The sequence below is a fragment of the Garra rufa genome, chromosome 2 (assembly GCF_049309525.1).
Source record: "Garra rufa chromosome 2, GarRuf1.0, whole genome shotgun sequence".
In the NCBI taxonomy this organism is placed as follows: Eukaryota; Metazoa; Chordata; class Actinopteri; order Cypriniformes; family Cyprinidae; genus Garra; species Garra rufa.
This window is the reverse complement of record NC_133362.1, coordinates 37,261,352-37,270,478: the sequence shown is the minus strand read 5'-3', so window position 1 is coordinate 37,270,478 and position 9,127 is coordinate 37,261,352. Positions and strand designations below refer to the sequence as shown.

General features: G+C 37.5%; 1 long non-coding RNA gene across 1 annotated transcript; it reads right to left on the bottom strand.

The window, feature by feature from the left end:
* Window positions 1-3,939: 3,939 nt before the first annotated feature.
* LOC141326565 (uncharacterized) lies at window positions 3,940-8,889 on the bottom strand. The gene is made up of 5 exons (XR_012353923.1): window positions 8,563-8,889; window positions 7,852-7,917; window positions 5,359-5,405; window positions 4,892-4,989; window positions 3,940-4,219 (listed from the first exon to the last, which is right to left on the bottom strand). It is a non-coding gene; the product is annotated as an uncharacterized lncRNA (long non-coding RNA).
* Window positions 8,890-9,127: the final 238 nt, after the last annotated feature.

Here is a 9,127-nt window from a genome sequence, read left to right as displayed (position 1 = left end):
GACCTTTTCTAAAAAGTATATTGAGGTCATAAGTTTACATACACCTTGCTGAATCGGCAAAATGTTTATTCTTTTAACAAAATAAGAGGGATCGTACAAAATGCATGTTATTTTTTATTTAGTACTGTCCTGAATAAGATATTTCACATTAGCAGTGTTTGCATATAGTCCACAAGAGAACATAATTGTTGACATTTTTATCCCATTCAACAGTTTACATACACTTGGCCACAGCAGGCCATAAGTTATCATGTTGGACGCAGCTGCCATCAGACCCAGCAGTACTTGGAACTGTTTCACAGTGAGTGATTAGCATATTTTGACTCTCTTGACTGCAGTGAGGATCCGAGTAGGGGACAAACGTGCCTGCATTGTGGTCGAATCCCGAACTGGATGTAATAACCTTTCTCCTTTCGTCCAGGAGGAAGACCCTGTCCTTCTCCTTCATATTGGACAGGGTCAACGACAGGTTTCTCTCTGTTGCCACCAGGGCTGCCATAGACCACCCAATAGCACGGGCAGTCTCCTTGGTGGTGCAGAGAGCAAGGTCAGCGGTATGATGCAGCTCTGATAGGTCAACTTCCACGCCATCAGCTCTAGTTCCTGAAGGGGAAACCAAAGAATTTGTGGAACCTGAAGGATTTTTCTGAAGAACAGTGGGCAGTTTAACTGCTCAGGACATTCAAGGGATTCATGAATGACTATCACTAAACAAAAAAACTTTAATGTAACAGCACAATATTAAGAATCAAGTGTATATAAACTTTTGAAAAGGGTAATTTTTATAGAATGTAACTATTACTTTCTCCTGTGGAATATATGTAAACATCTTTAATGTGAAATATCTTATTCAGGTCAGTACTAAATAAAAAGTAACATGCATTTTGTATGATCACACATACAATGACATTTACAATATGTGGGTGGCTACATACATACATAGATCCTAACTCTTTCTCTCTCTCTCTTTCTATCTTTCTATCAAGTATTCCCCACCTGCTTCCAGAGTACATTCAGGAGCAGTTCAACCCTCCGTACAACTTTGACGACCCCTCCCTGCACTACATAACCCACGTCAGCCCGCGTATCCTCGATAACCTCGCACCTCAACAGATCCGCCGGTATCGATAACACAGACCCTGCGCAGCTCATGCAGCATCAGTGCAGATGCAAATTTGTGTTTAAAAGAAATCTTAATATGATATTATTTATATTAAACAGAGACTTTTAGCCATGTGTGAAAGTAAGAGGGCCAAACACATGCAAAAGAAACATGGAGCGATCTGTAAGCAACAAGGTCTGCTGAATTATTGCCTTGTGAAGAAAATAATGTACATATACTGTATATGCCGTTTTCTCAGCAAATTTATCAACAAATTATCAGTTGACATGCATTAGTTGTACTTCTGTGGCACTGACCTTAAAAACAAAGCTACAGTTTAAAGATGTTCACACAGAAGGGGAAATATCTGAATACCAGTTACAGGCATTGCTGGAAATATGGTTCAATTTATGGAAAATTAGGCATATTTTAGTACCACTCAATATTTTAAAAGGTCTGGATGCATTTTAGCAGTTAGAATTGTGGTAAAATGTTCTTTAATGTTATGAAATTGTCAAATGCCACAAAAATGGTTCTGTAATACACTTTCCCCCTCAGTTTAGGGGTGAAATATGGCTTTCTTCATGGAATTTTTACGGAATTTGAAATAATGGTCTTGCACAAAGTAAAATGTTTGTTTCTCTGGCCAAAATGTTCCTGTTATAAAAGCAAAGCAACTGAATGTATGAACAGTATGTACACCCCCATCAAATACTTTGTCTTAAAATACTTAGTACTGGTTATGTTATGTCTACACCCACTAGATTTTCCTTAAATAAAATAAAAAAAAATAAAATACTACATAAATACATAAATTGAAGGATTAGTTTGCTTCCATCAGAATAAAAATGTACTGATAAATTACTCATCCCCATGTCATCCAAGATGTCTTTTTTTCTTCAGTTGAAAAGAAATTAAGGTTTTTGAGGAAACCTTACAGTATTTTTCTCCATATAGTAGACTTCTATGGGAATCAATGGGTTGACGGTCCAAAGTACAGTTTCAATGCAGCTTCAAATGGCTTTACATGATACCAGACGAGGAATATGGGTATGAAAATCTATATACATTTAACCACAAATGCTCGTCTTGCACTAACTCTGCAATGCACTTTTATGACTTCACACATTACGTAATCATATTGGAAATGTCACGCGTGGTTATTTCTCCGTCTGCGTACTTCGGTTCAACTGAATGATAACCTGAATGATCCACAGCTGTGTTTTTTGTTTGTTTGTTTGTTTGTTTGTTTGTTTAGTGATAACTGTTCATGAGTCTCTTGTTTGTCCTGACCAGTTAAACTGCCTGCTGTTGATCAGAAAAAATCCTTCAGGTTCCACAAATTCAGTTTTTTCAGCATTTTTGTGTATTTGAACCCTTTCCAACAATCACTGTTTAATTTTGAAATCCATACTTTCACACTGAGGACAACTGAGAGGGGAAAATATGAAAAATGTACACATCTTCATTCTCTTCAAAAGTTTTCACCCCGACTCTTAATGCATTGTTTTTCCTTCTGAAACATCAGTGAGCATTTGAACTATATGGTAAAAAAAAAGGAATGTTTTTGTCAAAAACCTTCATTTCTTTTCGACTGAAGAAAGAGAGACATGAACATCTTGGATTGCATGGGGGTGAGTAAATTATGGAAGTGAACTAATCCATTAATACTTTCATTTTGCAAGGATGCATTAAATTCATCAAATCAAAAGTGACAGTAAAGACATTTATAGAACTTCTATTCATCGAATCAGCATATTAGAATGGTTTCTGAAGGATCATGTGACACTGAAGACTGAAGTATTGATGCTGAAAATTCAGCTTTGGAATAAATTACATTTGTCCCCACTGTAAATGCTTGCATGTTGTATGTACAGAATAAGTGGTCACATATTAGTGTTGTAAAAGTGTACCATGTACTTGTCACCCCTGGGTGGCAGCAGCGTCTTTCTCTGATGTGGAGAGCAGACAGTCAATCACAAGAGGCACCAGGCAGTGTGTGTGTGTGTGTGTGTGTGTGTGTGTGTGTGGTGGCGCCTGCAAGATGAGATCATCAGAGTTGTTTGCAGCCCTGCACTGCAGAGGAAGGCCCACACAGGGAGAGGGGGTCAAGGGCAGGGCAGCAGACGCACATAGACTTTCTCCCTCCCTTTATACCCCACCACTTCTCTTAATCATCCAGCTCTCCCTTCCCACCCTCTCCCACACTAATTGTTGTCATAAACCTTTCAGTTGTTTTCCCCCATCAGCCCCTCACCTACCACCATCTCTGCACTGTCATATTTCTCTATAAATTTTGTTTTTATCTCTATTTAAAAACACAGAGGCCTATTCTGGTGTTCAGAACACTCTGGTGTTCTGGTATTAGGAATTAATTCTGGGTGTTAATGCATAGTACAGTTCTTTTGTTTCACAAAGCAGACATGAACTTTTACAGAAATGTGTTCAACATAGTACACTCAAAAAAATAAATTGTTCAATGAACATGATTTAATCGTAGCACCCAAAACGCATCTAAACCAATCTAATAAACTTGAAAAGGTTTGAATATGTTATATGAATGTGATTTAAACTTGTAGATTTAACATTGTTTTAACATGTCAGTGTAGCTTCTTTCCAACTAATTGAATCAAAATGTTTGAATCGTGTTAGTCAAATATGTCAGTAAAAGCACTTCAATTCAACAAAATTGTTACATCTACTAGTTAATGTCTTGTTCATGTATAGTTTTGGTACTTTAATTAATACACATCTTGTTGTTTCAATTAGATTTGTTTTAGGTGAAAGAACTAAGAACCAAAACATTACATCTACAGAATAACCACATAAAACATGCAAACAATTAAACATTTTTATTTTTTCATTCAGTTTTAACATACACATACAAATAAGTTTAAACTGCTTTCTGCACTTTAAGTCTCCAATCCATTTGAGTGTTTGTGAAACAGGATTCAAACAGCATATCAGTCCAAATAACAGCACAAGCCTGACTTCCACACCTTCAGTTAGGACACCAATGTCCTGTGGGTCATTGTTAGGAAGCGTTCCCTCCTTCAGTATGACATACACTCCCGCCACAGTTTGCTCCATGGTACATTTTGACTCGATGTCTGAATCCTGTGGGGCAAAACACATAAAAGATCACAAACAAAAATAATTATTACAAGAATTGCTTATACACTTATTGGCCACTTTATTATGTACACCTGTAAAGTAAACTTAAATCCAATACAGGAGCTCTGATGTGAATCAGAGGTTATAATTTCTCAGTTTTAAGTTAAAAATTGTCAGAAAAGTGATAATTCTTCTGTTTATTATTGAGGTCACAGTGGGTGCTGGTGTGTTATTGCAGTGCATTTTATATATAAGTTATAATTTATCTGGCAACCATATTTAAAATTAATGAGGCTGCTAAAACATTATAACCACCATAGAATATAAAGCACTCCAATAAAAAAAGCACGCAAGTATAGTTTTCTGATGCTGTTTAATTGATTTTTTATTATTATTTCAGATCAATTCATATATTTAGTAGGGCTTTACACAAAGTTTTGTAAATTAGGCCCCAAGAGAGATCAACCATTATGAATAAAAAAATTATTGGTTTAGTACATCAACCAATTCACATAAGAACTTTGTCTAAGTGTACCAGTAGTTTCCTATTAATGAACAATTTTTCCAGGTCAATTTTAAGTTAAGTGTTCTCTCATGTCACATTTTTGTTGTAGCAAACAAGGATAAACATGACCCAAGTACAGAATGGCTTTTGAAATTTTCTCATCAACTCACCAAATATGCCTTGACTGGTTTTTCAGGGTCTTCATTCAAGTAGATGCACAGAGACTTGATGACACAGGCTTCTCTGGTACGGAATGTACAGTGTCATCCTGTAGGGTGGAGACAAGATTAAATCAACTTCAGCGGTGGGACAGCTTAAGAGTACTGAACGTGTTACTGTCTGTGTAGAATGTAACAGGTGAACTCTATACACATGGGTTTTAAGTCCTGCCCATGTCTTCAATGTGCATGCATAATTTAAATATATAGTAGTCAACAAAAAAGTTAATTAAAAGTTGTCCTTAGGTCAAAAACCCACCCTTAACACCAAACCTGTCCCTTACCTTACCCATATCCCACCTTAATACAGTTTTATTAAAAAGGTTTTAATCCACTTCAAATGTTGACTACTGTACACAAACATAATGACTGCCACTTCCAAAGCAATGTTTAGTTTATAATGCTTAAGTAATTTGTACCTGCAACTCTCCTTTGCAACACTTCCTGCACTGCCACATACACGTCACTGAAAGAGAAAGAAAAGTATAGTATTCAAGGATAGTTAGTTATACACTGCGTTCCAAATTATTATGCAAATTGTATGTAAGTATCATAAACACACAGTTTTTTGTTTTTCAATTAAACTCATGGATGGAATTGTGTCTCATGGCTCTTTGGATCACTGAAATGAATCTCAGACACCTGTGATAAACAGTTTGCCAAATGAGCCCAATTAAAGGAAAAGTACTTAAGAAGGATGTTCCACATTATTAAGCAGGCCACAGGTTTCAAGCAATTATGGGAAAGAAAAAGGTCTCTCTGCTGCCGAAAAGCGTCAAATAGTGCAATGCTTTGGACAAGGTATGAAAACATTAGATATTTCACGAAAACGTAAGCGTGATCATTGTACTGTGAAGAGATTTGAGACTGATTCAGAGCACAGACAGGTTCGTGCAGGTAAAGGCAGAATGAGGAAGGTTTCTGCCAGACAAATTCATCAGATTAAGAGAGCAGCTACTAAAATTCCATTACAAAGTAGCAAACAGGTTTTTGAAGCTGCTGGTGCCTCTTGAGTCCCGCGAACATCAAGGTGTAGGATCCTCCAGAGGCTTGCAGTTGTGCATAAACCTACTATTCGGCCACTCCTAACCCATGCTCACAAGCAGAAACGGTTGCAGTGGGCCTAGACATACATGAAGACTCATTTTCAAACAGTCTTGTTTACTGATGAGTGTTGTGCATCTTTGGATGGTCCTGATAGATGGAGTAGTGGATGGAACATGTCCCAACAAGGCTGCGACCACAACAAGGAGGTGGCGTTTTTGGCCGGAATCATAGGGAGAGAGCTGGTTGGCCCCTTTAGGATCCCTAAAGGTATTACAATGACCTCGGCAAAGTATGTCGAGTTTTTGACTTACCACTTTCTTTCATGGTACAAAATGAAGAACTGTGCCTTCCGTAGCAAAATCATCTTCATGCATGACAATGCACCATCTCATGCTGCAAATAATACCTCTGTGTCATTGGCTGCTATCTGCATAAAAGATGAGAAACTCATGGTGTGGCCACCATCCTCCCCTGACCTCAACCAGATTGAGAACCTTTGGAGCATCCTCAAGCAAAAGATCTATGAGGGTGGGAGGCAGTTCACATCAAAACAGCAGCTCTGGGAGGCTATTCTGGCATCCTGCAAACAAATTCAATCAGAAACTCTCCAAAAACTCACAAATTCAATGGATGCAAGAATTGTGATAGCGATATCAAAGAAGGGGTCCTATGGTAAGATGTAACTTGCCCAGTTAGGATGTTTTTGATTGAAATAGATTTAGATTTCAGTAAATATGACCACCTAATGCTGCAAATTCAGCAAATGCCCATTTTCAGTTCTTTACAATCTATACAATGTTTTAACTCTGTTGTGCATAATAATGTGGAACAGTGCATTTTTCAGTTTTTTATTTTTGAAATAAATACTGTTATCATTAGCTTTGTTCAATAAAATTCGAATTATACCCTAATGGTTGATGACTTAATTATACTGACTGTCATTTGCATTGACTAATTATGAAAACCAGAGAAAGATATCATTTGCATAATAATTTGGAACGCGGTGTACATTACTGTATGTGAGTGTTTTAACCTTTTCACACGTGAGTTTAAAATATTCTATCTAACCCCAAAGAGTGAGTTTTTTTAGGCGACCGTTATTTTGGAATGTTTGGCATTACAGTTTCCATGGCGACGCGTCATGTGACACACCGCAGCCACAACAGCACACATGGATCGCTTTTATTTCGTTTTCCCTTTTTTATTATTGATATTCATAAGCATGCTCTCTATATTTTGAAATATATGATATTCCGATTTCGAAATATGTGCAAGTAAATGTATTTAAAAATCCAAATACTTTTATTATGACCGCGTTAGTTAATCTATACCGGGTGATGGGCGCCGCCATGTTTGTTCGCGCTGAATCCGAGCTGTGTGATTTAACACACGCAAATGCATCCTCTACTCCCGAAAGACATTAAAGTAAGTCTCTGGTGAGCTGGAAGAAGAGGAGAGTGAACTTTATAGTTACCTGCATAATCTGTATATGATATCAATAAATGATGCTGTCAGAATATATTTGTAGGATCATTATTGCTGCTTCCATAGACATCAGTGTGTATTTTACAAACTATAAATGTATGGTTTTGCTAGTACTTATGTCTATTTAAATGTCTGAAACCTAAAATAAGCATTATATGGTTGAAAACACTGAATAGTTGTGATAATATGACAAGCACTCAGCGCCTCCGATCTGGCTCAGAGCCAGCAAAAGCGCCAAAACAGATTTGAATTCAGCAGCTGACCACGTGATGCGGCGAACGTTCGAATCACACCGGTGTGATCATACGCATAAGGGACCAGCCAAGACAAATCACACCGGTGTGATCGTACGTTCTAAAGGGTTAAAAAAAACTACTTACCATGTAAAGGTGAGGTTCACACCAGAAGAGGATGGGGACAGCTATGCGATGTATTTTTTTTTTCTGCTGTGAAAAACAAAACAAACAAAGTGTATAAGTTATATACTATATTTCCCAAATAAAACCATGCAAACCTATTCAATCATAACTTTAACTGCAATTTGTTAGGACATTTAATATATATGGTCGACTGCATTATAGATTTTACTTGACAATTTTTGCAAACTGTATTCAATAAGCTGGGTAGCAATATGTAACATTTCGGAACTCAAGAAAAACAAACAAAAAAGCTCTATAAACGTTAGCTAGACTAAAAAGAGCGATGAGAAGTGCATACTGATTCAACATACAACAAGTTACGTAAAAGTAAAGCGTATAAATAGCATTACATTAACTTACAAACAGAAAAACGAGTGCGTGGTGTGTTTGACTGTGCATTCTTTCCTCCAGTTTTCCTCTCCCAATGTTGGGGTAGACTTCAGGTTTAACGTAGGTTATGTAGTTAATAGTTATTAGTTAATAGGCGTGGTTAGCATTGAATTGTGACAGAAATGCACAAATTGTAGCGGATTAACGTTAGGGTGAAACTTGTATCGACAAAGACAACGGAATTTACATAAGCCTACTTTGAAACATCGCTACAGTGTGTAATTCCTTATTATCCCATGTTACTAAGTGCAAACTGGAACATTATATCAATAAAGTACTTACCCTCAATATCAAGGATGAAGAACGTTTAAACGCAGCAGTTCAAACCGCTGGCGCTTCCAGCCGTCTGTACCCACGTGATTCTGTCGCAGTACTGCGCATGCGCAGTGACTCATCAGAGAGAGCTGTTGATATGAAGCGACTCGGGCTCATTGAATCAACAAGTGCTGGGGTCCGTTCTTCGTACCTCGCTAACTAAATTAGCTGGATTTGATTGTTGACGATTTGGCATGATCTTGGATTGTTTGGTTCTTCGAAGCTCATCCTGGACTTGCTGTCATAGCAACAGCTCTGCAAGCTTAAACCTGCTCTGGAGCAGGTTTATTTCATGTAAACAGGATTTAGGCTGCGCTCCTGGCGGGTTATGATTGGTTGAAATGGCGAGGTCACATCTGATTGGTTAAAGAGCACGACTGACACGGACTGACTCACGTGGGAAAAGAAAAGTATCTTGCAAGAAAGTGTATATATATGACAGGTTCCAAAACATATTTGGCAGCACAACTGTTGATATTATCCAACATTGATCATTTTAATAATAAATCAGCATATTAGAATGATTCCTGAA